We start from the raw sequence: 13,058 nt of genomic DNA on the forward strand, positions 1-13,058 counted from the left end.
TGCTGGAGCTGTGACAAAATTGACTACTTTGGAAAGGATCTGAAAAGTCATTTTTGCTAATAAATGCCAAAGGATTTGACACAGATATGTGTTGAATTATGACTTTAGTTTCAAGAGCTTTTTAAGTACGTAACTGTGGGTAATATGTGGTTGGATCATCATCTCAATTGCTCATTATTTGAAGTGTCTTCAGAAATTTATGATGGTTTAAACGTAGATTGTAATCGTATGATGTTCTAACACAGTTTTGAAGTCAAAGTATAGCTTTGAAAAATGTAAGGATTTAAGACTGATGATTTTGGTTATATCTCAAGTTGAATTTTTGAGATATCAAATCAGAATATGTAATTGAATTTTGAATGAGTATGGTTGTTTTGATTTCTATAAAAGAATGTATATTGTTGTGAAAGTAGGGAGTATAATGGATGATTTGATGAATCAGATTCGAAGAATGTAACATATTAATTGTGAATTTATATATCTCTCGGGTATTACCTACCCGTTAAAAAAAAATTTCACAATTAATATTTTGTACAAAAGAATTTTATTACAGTCTTTATGAAAATATATATATGTATATTTTCTTCAGATGTAACATAGATTTAATGAGTTAATGTTAAATTAAACTTATTTGATTTACGGTTGAAACTAGAATTGAATAATCCCTAAAGGCTTTAAAAAGTACATAACTTTTACGCAGTATTTCTTTAATGACATTGAAATTATGAATCAATACTTCGTTATTTGTTGAGGCGTGATGTTGGTTTTCGTTAAATCCTTGTGAACTTCGCAAAGTACGAATGATGTTATCTGAAAAGTTTCGGGTACATCGATGATGAAAGTGTAAAATCAAATATATACTTCATTTATTATGAATTGGAATTTGTTGAATTGAGACAGAGATTGTAGTTAACGATGGTTAAATTGCAGGTGAAAGACGTACATTATTGCATATTTGTAATTTGAATTAACCGAGTAGTTAAGATTCACACACAATAGCTTAGCACGGAAAGATTTATTTCAATATATATATATATATATATATATATATATATATATATATATATATATATATATATATATATATATATATATATATATATATATATATATATATATATAATATACATATAATTTCTTCAGAGGGAATGAGTTAATTCTTCATAACTCGTTGATACAATATACACGTTATTGATTCGTAATGATATCCCCAGTGATTCTTGAACTGACGGAGTTTGTGATGTTATCGGTGTTGTTGATTCAGATGTTGACTGTACTGACGATGCTGGTAACGCTGACGGTACTGTTGATGCTGTTGGTAAAGCAAGTTTAGCTTGTTAATCACACACCATTTTGTCAGGGTTTCTACTCTTCCTTCTATCATTTTGGTTCGCTTAACTGATTTATGGTTAGGGCTAGATTAGATAATCTCTAAGACTTTAGAGATTACATAATCGCCGCGGAATGTTTCTCCAATGAGTTTATGAATTAATACTTCGTCAGTTGTCGTTGTTGGTACTCCTTGGTATCTATGGTGCGTATGACGTTGATGCTCGTGGAACAGATTGTGAAGTTGAGGTTTACGACACGGTTGTGGTTGGAGGTGGTAATGGTACTGTTGGCATTGATGATGGTGATACTGGTTATGCTGCTGGTGCTGCTGCTGGTGTTTGTAATCTTTGCAACATATTCTCCAAAGCCACTACCCAAGCGCGAAGCTCGTTAACTTCTTCTATTACACCGGGGTGATTGTAGGTTCGGACGAGTGGATAAATAAAATCTAAAATTTGATGTAATATATAATCGTGACGAGATACTCTGGAAATGAGCGAGAAAATGGTGTTTCGAACAGGTTCGCCGGTAAGTGCTTCAGGTTCTTCGTCAAGAGGGCAATGTGGTGGATGGAAAGGATCGCCTTCTTCTTGTCTCCAATGATTAAGGAGGCTACGAACCCATCCCCAATTCATCCAGAATAGATGATGGCTGATTGGTTGATCCATTCCGGTCACACTGCTTTCGGAGCTTGAGTGGGATTTCATTTCGGAATCCGAGTGACTTGAACTAATGACGAATTCCATTTTGTACGATTGAATAAAGGATTTTTCGATATGAAATGATTTTTATGACTATCGGGTGGTATTCTATTTACACATGATATCTATATATATAGATCAAAAGATTTCGTAGATTACGGAGGAATTTGCGGGATTTGTCAGGCAAAGTTTAAAGTAACAAATACGATAAGATATGATTTAGCAGATACGTTAAGATATGAATTTTTGTCTATACACTACTCATGCAATTAATGTAGAAAGATGTGTCTAGACTAATAGTGATAAGCAGGTAATTTCCTAAGGATGATAAGCAGATGATTTCCGACTAGAAATGATAAGCAAAACTTTTGACATGCAGGCACGGTCGAAGTCCAGACTCACTAACGCATCCTAACGACTTATCAGTTAGACACACTAATGCAAACCTGATTCGCTAAGACCACCGCTCTGATACCAACTGAAAGGACCCATTCATATACATTATAAATGATTCACAATAGTTGATTACATTGCGAGGTATTTGACCTCTATATGATACATTTTACAAACATTGCATTCGTTTTTAAAAGACAAACTTTCTTTACATCGAAAATTGATAGGCATGCATACCATTTCATAATATCTACTATCCAACTATAAATTTATTTAATAATAATCTTTGATGAACTCAATGACTTGAATGCAACGTTCTTCAAAATATGCTATGAAAGACTCCAAGTAATATCTTTAAAATGAGCAAATGCACAGCGGAAGATTTCTTTAACACCTGAGAATAAACATGCTTTAAAGTGTCAACCAAAAGGTTGGTGAGTTCATTAGTTTATCATAATCATTTATTTCCATCATTTTAATAGACCACAAGAATTTCATTTCCAGTTCTCATAAATATACGTCCCATGCATAGAGACAAAAATAATCATTCATATGGTAAACACCTGGTAACCGACATTAACTAGATACATATAAGAATATCCCCATCATTCCGGGATCCTCCTTCGGACATGATATAAATTTCGAAGTACTAAAGCATCCGGTACTTTGGATGGGGCTTGTTGGGCCCGATAGATCTATCTTTAGGATTCGCGTCAATTAGGGTGTCTGTTCCCTAATTCTTAGATTACCAGACTTAATAAAAAGGGGCATATTCGATTTCGATAATTCAACCATATAATGTAGTTTTGATTACTTGTGTCTATTTCGTAAAACAGTTATAAAAACAACGCATGTATTCTCAGTCCCAAAAATATATATTGCAAAAGCATTTAAAAAGGGAGCAAATGAAACTCACGCATATAAATATTGTAAAAAAGTTATTAAAACAGTGCATGTATTCTCAGTCCAAAAATGTAATGAGTAAAAGGGAGTAAATGAAACTCACGCATATAAATATTGTAAAACAGTTATTAAAACAGTGCATGTATTCTTAGCCCAAAAATGTAATGAGTAAAAGGGAGTAAATGAAACTCACGCATATAAATATTGTAAAACAGTTATTAAAACAGTGCATGTATTCTCAGCCCAAAAATGTAATGAGTAAAAGGGAGTAAATGAAACTCACGCATATAAATATTGTAAAACAGTTAATAAAGCATTTTGCATGTATTCTCAGTCCCAAAAATGTAATGAGTAAAAAGGGAATCAAATGAACTCACCATACTGTATTTCGTAGTAAAAATACATATAACGTCATTGAACAAGTGCAAAGTTGGCCTCTGATTCACGAACCTAAATTAAGTATATATATTTGTGTGTTGTTAATATTTGTCTAATAAATTAAATCAAGACATAGTGTACCACAATCCTAACGCTCGAGTCTAATATGCAAAAGTCAACAAAAGTCAATTTGACTAAGAATGATTTCAAGATTTTATACATGATTATTATATAGTTTAAATATCATCATTTTATATTTTTAAATATTTTTAAAAGATTTTACTAGAGTAAACAATATAATTCTTTTATTACTAAATGTAATTTTATAAAAAAATTTACTTTTATATATCTTAAGTAATAAAATTTATAAAGTTCATAAAATATTATGATAGGTTTTATTAAGGTAATTATATTATTCATATTACTTATTTATTTGATAAATTGACATTGATAATAATAGTAAGTAACAGTTGTATTATTTTGTAATAATAATTATTTTTATCTTATTAATAAAAATATTAATTTTTATATTTACCAAAATGATATTATGAAAAATGATAATTCTAATTCATTATATTAGTGAAATTTATATTAATAATGATATTCATATTAAAAAATAATAACTTTTGTAAAAATGATATTTTTAATATTAATAATATTTTAATAATAATAATGAAAAACGATAATTTTATCTAAATCAATTTCTTACAATATTTTAAATTTCATCATGATATTCATACTCATTATTTCCTAATTAATTTGTTAGTAGCTTTTAAATCGTCTTTTATGTCGCGTTCATTTTAATGATAATAATAGTTAAATGTTACTATCATTAGTTTAATTATGATAATACTAATAATAATAAATGTTATGATAATATTAATACTAATAACTATTTTAATGGTAAAAATAATAATAGTACTAGTTATAATTTTAACGATAATAATAATAATAATAAAAAAAACAATTTTTAAAGATAATACTTTTTAATGATAATAATAATAATAGTAATAATAATAGTTTGATAAAACTAGAACAACGAATATAACGACGATTAATAATAATCATTTTTTTAATAAAAATTCAATTGACTATATCTTCTAATCCATTCATCGAAACCATTCGACATCTAAAGGAAAAGTTCTTAATTTTTCGCTAGCTTTCCAAGGACATGCATATCTTATATCTTATCTCAATCACAGGTGTAACTAATTCAAGATTTAACATAACCTAACTAAAGGCAATAACAAAAGTGCAAGCATGCATAATCCTATATACTCGAGCACTAGTCAGGGATACACTATTAGTATATAAAAGTTAAGTTATGAGTGCTCACGTATCAATATTGAGATTCAATATTGCAAAAAAAGTACGTAGACGCAACGGAGATGATAAATACTAGATTGACCTCACGAGCATACCCATGAATCATACCCATCACCTCCATAGCTATAACCCATAATTTCCTTAGCCCTATCCTACTCGATATTTTATGTATATTACTAATAATATCGCTCCTAATAATAATAAGTTTAATAATAATAATAATAATAATAATAATAATAATAATAATAATAATAATAATAATAAATAATATATAATAAATAAGTATGTATATGTATATTTAGAGAGAGTGAGATCGAGATAGTTGAATAAAAATTAAAACTGGGTACGTTCGATATATATGGAAGTTCAATCTCACCAACCACTTAAAGGCTCCTTGATTTGTGGCTTCTATTTTACATCTCATATGAAAGAAGAAAAAACGTGGAAATGGTTAGTTTATTTAATATTTAATATAATATATTTAATTTATATAATTAATTAAATATTATATTATATTTACGTTCGTGGTAAAAATATAATTTTTACTCAAATACCACGGACGTTGTCACTCGACTCATGTATCACTTTCAGTTTTTGGAGCGCACTTTCGTACGTTTAGAAAACTAGCCTTTTACGTTACGAGACGTGTACCCTTATTAATAATTTAACTTAAATTAATGGAAAACTAACCCACTCAAAGTGTAACTTAATCTTTTTAGTGTTTGGTCATTTACTTCTATAAATCATAGTCTTGTTATTTATCAAAGCATATTTAATAATATTTGTTTAAACCAAAACGTTTTATGACTAAGTTACAATATATATATATATATATATATATATATATATATATATATATATATATATATATATATATATATATATATATATATATATATATATATATATATATATATATATATATATATATATTTAAAATCATAAATTTATATCTTCAAAATATTTATCTAATAATATGATTTTTTTTTTAGCTTTTCAAAACTAATTATATTTCAAAGTTCGTTTTATATAATTTAACTTGTTTACTTAAGTAATTGAAATCATATATATTTAATAATAAACACGTTGTTAACACGCGTTGCAAGTTATTTATGTACTTAGTTCTAACAATTACCATTTCAACTTATTGTATATATTCAATTCACGTTATTTAAACAAAACCCTTTTTTTAAAAAAAAAATTAACAATTTCTATACTATTTAGAAACGTTTTCGTTTAATAAAGTTAAGTCATATAATACATAAGTCATAATGGTTCCCAGTTTCTAACTTATAGTTCAATCGTGTAACGTAAGGTTAAATCAACAGGATAATCAAACATACATAATCATTTTAATGTAAACATATCAAATGGGTTTGTCTAGTCGACTAACCTTATCCCAATTATTCTTTCTATATGATCAATCACTATAAAAGTTGAATAATTAACCTATTAACAACACGAGGAAATTATTGTAAAATACGTATTAGAGCTCAAACAGGAATCTCCACTAATTTTTGTCTAACTCTCGTTAGGTGATACTTTGTTCTTACATGTAAGTTACTTTATCATTTATTCCGAATATTGTTAAAATGGAATGATTTCTCAAATCAACGTGGGCCTTTCAACAGAGACTTGTAATCATAATTCAATATATCTGATAATTCAATCATTTGATCTTATCTTCTAATTCCATTGATCAACATTTTGAAACAGATACAATCATATAAAGTATTTAATCTAATATTTTGTTTACGTTTCAAGTTATAATATATACACATATACATATATAATCATATTCGTTTAATGGTTCGTGAATCGTTTGAACTTGGTCGAGGTTGAATGAATGTATGAACATAGTTTAAAATTCTTGAAATTTAACTTAACAAACATTGCTTATCGTGTCGGAAACATATAAAGATTAAAGTTTAAATTTGGTTGGAAATTTCCGGGTTGTCACATTCCTGTTCCTCGGACCACTCGAATTTCTTCCCCTTGTGAGTTAGCTTGGTGAGAGGTTTGGCTATAAGAGAAAAGTCTTTGATAAACCTTCGCTAATAACCAGTAAGTCCCAAAAATTGGCGAATATGCTTCGCACTTCTAGGTACTTCCCAGTTCTGAATAGCGGATCGACATGTATTCCATTACTATCAACTACATGCCAGAGGAATTGTACGGTTCTCAACCAAAATTCACACTTAGAGAATTTGGCGTACAGCTGTTCCTTCTTTAAGAGTTCTAGAATTAATCGCAGATGTTGCTCATGCTCTTTCTCGTTCTTGGAATAGATTAAGATATCATCGATGAAAACGATCACGAATTTGTCAAGATAAGGTTTGCATACACGGTTCATAAGATCCATGAATACAGCAGGAGCATTGGTTAATCCAAAAGGCATGACAAGAAACTCATAATGTCCATAACGAGTTCGAAAAGCAGTCTTAGAAACATCAGCTTCCTTGACCCTCAATTGATGATAACCCGACCTAAGATCAATCTTTGAATAGACACTTGAACCCTGTAATTGGTCAAATAGATCATCAATACGCGGAAGTGGGTAACGGTTCTTAATGGTCAGCTTGTTGAGGTCACGGTAATCGATACACATTCTCAATGTGCCATCTTTCTTTTTAACAAAGAGAACGTGTGATCCCCACGGAGACGAACTAGGACGAATGAAACTCTTGTCTAAGAGTTCCTGGAGTTGGTTGGATGATTTCTTCATCTCTAATGGAGCTAATCGGTATGGTACCTTTCTAATAGGTGCAGCACCGGGAGTCAAGTCAATCTGAAACTCAACTTGTCTTTGGGGTGGAAGACCAGGGAGTTCCCCAGGAAAAACTTCAGGAAAGTCTCTAACTATCGGTACATCTTCAACTCGTTTCTCATCCGGTTTGACTTCCTTTACATGAGCTAGAATGGCTTGGTACCCTTTCATTAGGTACTTGCGGGTTTTGATGCATGAAATGAGGTTAAGTTTTGAACCACTCTTTTCTCCTTGAATGATTAAGGTTTCATCATTCTCAAGGGGAATGTTAATGGTTTTATCGAAGCACATAATTCCTGCCTTTATTAGGGATAACCAATCCATCCCTACAACTACATCAAAGCTTCCCAACTCGACTGGCAATAAGTCTATCTTAAAGTGTTTGTCGGCTAGAATCAGATCACAATTTTTATAAACACTGTCTACTTTCATAAGTTTACCATTTGCTACTTCTACAAGACGCTTAATTTCTAAGGCTTGCGGTTTTTCAGTGAATAAGGCACAAAATTCAGTAGACACATAACTTCTATCAGCACCAGAATCAAATAGAACAGTAGCGCAGAAGTTGTTAACAAGGAACGTACCCGTTATCACTTCATCATCATCACGGGCTTCTTCAGTAGTCATGACAAAAGCCCTGCCTTTAGCATTACCAGCATCAGTTTTCTTCTTTGGACAGTTAGGCTTGATATGACCTTTTTCCCCACAACCATAGCAGGTAGGGACATAGGCCTTTGCAGCAGAAGCTGTAGCAGCAGGAAGTCTACAGTTTTTGGCAAGATGAACTATTTTCTTGCAGTTGGTGCATGGTACCATACATCTCCCATAGTGGTTTTTCTCACATCGGTTACATCTAGGTTTCCCATCAGCTGGCTTCTTACCTGAGTTCTGGCTGGGACTATTACTCTGATTGTCAAACTTTCTTTTGTTATCCCCTGTCTTTACCTCAGCTGGTTTACTAATTGCCTTCTTTCTTCTAGCAGCCATAACTAAATCTTGGGCTAACAGCATAGCACCCTCAATAGTTTCCTTACCAGTAGATATAACATTCCCCTGGATATCATAAGGTAGACCCTCACCATACTTTTCTATCATCTTGTATAAGGGGGTGACCATAGATGGACACAAGGATGCTAGCTCCAGAAAACGATGATTGTATGACTCTATGTCGTCATTCTTTACCACGTGTCCATAGAATTCGGCCTCCAATTTCTGGACCTGATTCCTAGGACAGTACTTATCGGTCATCATTCTTTTGACGGTATCCTATGGAGTAGCGTTAGCAACATCAATCCCCACAGTTTGGCAATGGGCATTCCACCAGGTCAGAGCACTCCCAGAAAGGGTGTGGGTGGCATACTTAACACGATCAGCTTCTAAACAGTTGCTGATGCGAAACACGGATTCAAGTTTCTCGAACCAATGAATCAATTCTATTGGTCCTTCAGTTTCGTTGTAAGATGTAGGCTTGCAATCCATAAAATTTTTGTAGGAGCAGGTAACATTGTGGGGCGGAGCATGAGCAGCACCACCGCCTTGAGCTACAGCGAGTAGCTGCTGAAATTGTTCTGCAGTTAAGGTATAAGTTGGAGTAGCTGGAGCTCGTGGGTGAACCATTTCCTTCAAGAGACATAGACAAATCGAGTTAAATGAATAGAGTGGTAACGTCTAATAATTTTATGACAGGTGATCATTAAGTTCATATAACCCTTGTAGTAATAAATTCAAGGCAAGTCATTAAACACATAACAACTTTTATTAATAAGTTCTAGAGGAAAATCCTCTTTATTACACTGAACAGGAAAAGGAAAATACGCGGGCAAAGCCATTACAATCAACTATGAATTTAAAATTAACAACTAAGGAATGGAAAAACATGGATAGATATCCTAGTAGACATGACTCCTACTTAGGATCGGGACCCTTCTTCTTTTTGTCCATGAGAGTGTTTTGGGCATCTTTCATGAACTTCTCTACTTTTTCATTCTTTTCCTTCTGCTTATCATCAAGGTACTCAAGGTTGTTATAGAAGTTATCAAACCTGCCCCCGAGCACGTTGAGATGGTAGTCCATCATAGCAAACCGATTATCGACACGGGTTCTCTCCACTTTCATTTTAGCCTCCATGTCCTTTTCCAAATAAGCCATGGACTGTTTTCCCCATTGTGTACCACGTTCCTCATCAGCCTTCACCTTCAAGATCTCTTCTCTCAGCCCCTTCAAGTTGTTTTGAACAAGCTTCTCTAGTCTCTCAGTTTGAGTGGCAATGGAGTCTATTACGATCTCTTTCAAGACCTTGTTCTCTCTCTCCAAACTGTTCAAACGCACTTCAATTCGAGCAACATGGCGACGTAAAGCTTTCTTACACTTTTCATTACTGCGCTGAAGGTTTATGAGATCACATTTGTTCAGCACATGCTCCATGTTATTACAGAATGGTGAGCTAGCCCTTTTTGATGGACCGGCTTGATCAGCAGTAGTAGTTTCTGGTTGCTTTCTTTTTAGAGATGCCTCCTTAGGAGTGGGCTCTTCTTCAGGCTCATAGTTTGAGAAGTCACTGTCGTAGTTTGGGAGACTTTTGTAAGCTTCCCACTCAGGAGTACTCATTGGCTTATACTTTGGTGAATCAGCAGAGTCTGCGGAGTCATTGGAGTGTGGTGGAGTAGCTGGAGAGTACTTAGGAGAGTTAACTGAGTTTCCTGACTGGCTCGACATTCTAAGAAAGAAATAAAGGATGTAAGTATAAGCAGATAACACGTAAATGTGTTAATTAAAAGCACTAAGGTCAAGGAGAGGTATAGTCCTACATTGCTAAGGTACCTATTTGTATAAGGCACACATAAAATGCAATCCTAGTTCTCTATACTCAACCTGGCTCTGATACCAATCTGTCACACTCCCAAATAGGGCCGGAGGTATTTGTGACCAATTATATCAAAACAAGTATTGTACCTAAACGAGAACGACTCTATATGAGATGTTTTATAAAAGTAAACTTCTTTATTTGCAGCGAAAGTAAATATTGTCTTTACATTGAAATAACAATGTATTAAATGAAACTAAAATAAATGATGATATTATGCAGACTCCATGTAAAGCTAGCAATCCACATTATCAGCACCTTAATTACCTGAGACAAAACATGCTTTAAAAAGTCAACACAAAGGTTGAGTGATATCATAGGTTTATAATTATTCATGAATTGTTAAGACCACAAGATTTCAATAAAATAGATTGACATTCACCATATCAATCTTTAAAATATATGCCGAATTGTAATATCGAGACTAAAGGGTAACCCCAAGGCTCTTTCTGGCCCCAAATCATTATTATGTGTCCACAACCATAGGTTAATGGACAGAGGCGTTACCCTCAATAGCGCTATTCATAATAATTAAGCTCACTAAACATAGCAATTAACGATATTACTCTAAGGGGAATTTAATATGACTTAAGCATATAACATGGCATTTTAAGATTTTATACTTGTGTCTAACATGTAAAATATTTAAAAGATAGCATGTGTCTCACCCCAATATATATAAAAACAGTAAAAGAAAATGGGGCTATGAAATCACCTTAAATAGCACAGAAGAGATATTCCACAAATGAGAGGATTGAACGGACGAACGTGATCGAGATCTCAACCTAGAGATAGAATGCACGATCAGATATTGTCTAATGGACATAAGTATGGTAACTATACTAATGATAATGGTTTTCTAAAAGAGTTCTATTTTCGAAAAGTTACTATTTTTGGAATGTTTCCATTTATAGTAAGTTTCCAAATTTAGGAAGTTCGGGTTATAATCTTTCTTAAGATGTTGTACAACTTTACTCAAACTTCGTTGCTATCAAATAAGTCAGGAATGACCAGATGTAACCGGGAGCCCAGGACTCTTGACCAGAATCTAAGTCATGGCATTCGAGATCCACAAGCTTACCCATAAATGGCAACCTAGACATCATTCACTTACGACCATAAGTAGCGGTGAAATTCGCATGACTTGTACGTTATCTCTTGATTAACCTTCACTTTAGTTTTAAGTCATATTATTATATAATAAGTTATATTATATTTATTTATTAATGACTTATTATTCATTTTTAAATCGTACTTATAATAAAGTATTAATAGTTACATTATAATTATTCATTATTAATGTATTACTATGGTTAGTATGATTAATTATTATTAACTTTTAATTATTATATAATAACTAAAGTATTTTAATAAGTTATAATATAAGTATTTATTAATAATGTATTATTATTTTTATTAACTTATATTATAAACATTATACTTATTATTTATCTCCTTAAATTCATTTTTAATTACAATAAATACCAAATAAATATAAATAAAATTTTTATAAGTTTATTTAGGTATTTTAAACTGTGCAAAATCTTATAAAATAAATATATCTCATTTTTATATTTTATTTCCCATTTTTATTTTTATATATATCCAATTTATATAATTCAAGGTTAATTAGGTAATAAATATTAAATCGAATCAATTAAATAATTTTATATTTTTTATAGGTTCTATATTCTGTAAATATGTTATAAAAATTATAAATTCGAATTTTATATAAATATATTGTTTATTCAATATTTTCTTATCATTTACTCTTTAAATTCGGCCTATAATTGAATAAATAAGATAAATTACTTTAAAATTAATTTTTATAATTTTTAAAGTGTCTATACATCCTAATGATTATATAAAAATTTTATATTATCAGATTTAATACACTTTTGTATTTATTTTGTATTTCTTTTTCTTTTCCTCTCGGTTAACAATTAAACACAAACAAATGTACATTAAATACTAAACAACCTATTTATTTATTTTTTATAATTTTCGCAGCTTTTTCCTTAAATTCATTTTTAATTACAATAAATACCAAATAAATATAAATAAAATTTTTATAAGTTTATTTAGGTATTTTAAACTGTGCAAAATCTTATAAAATAAATATATCTCATTTTTATATTTTATTTCCCATTTTTATTTTTATATATATCCAATTTATATAATTCAAGGTTAATTAGGTAATAAATATTAAATTGAATCAATTAAATAATTTTATATTTTTTATAGGTTCTATATTCTGTAAATATGTTATAAAAATTATAAATTTGAATTTTATATAAATATATTGTTTATTCAATATTTTCTTATCATTTACTCTTTAAATTCGGCCTATAATTGAATAAATAAGATAAATTACTTTAAAATTAATTTTTATAAT

Source organism: Rutidosis leptorrhynchoides, chromosome 7 (assembly GCF_046630445.1).
Source record: "Rutidosis leptorrhynchoides isolate AG116_Rl617_1_P2 chromosome 7, CSIRO_AGI_Rlap_v1, whole genome shotgun sequence".
In the NCBI taxonomy this organism is placed as follows: domain Eukaryota; kingdom Viridiplantae; phylum Streptophyta; class Magnoliopsida; order Asterales; family Asteraceae; genus Rutidosis; species Rutidosis leptorrhynchoides.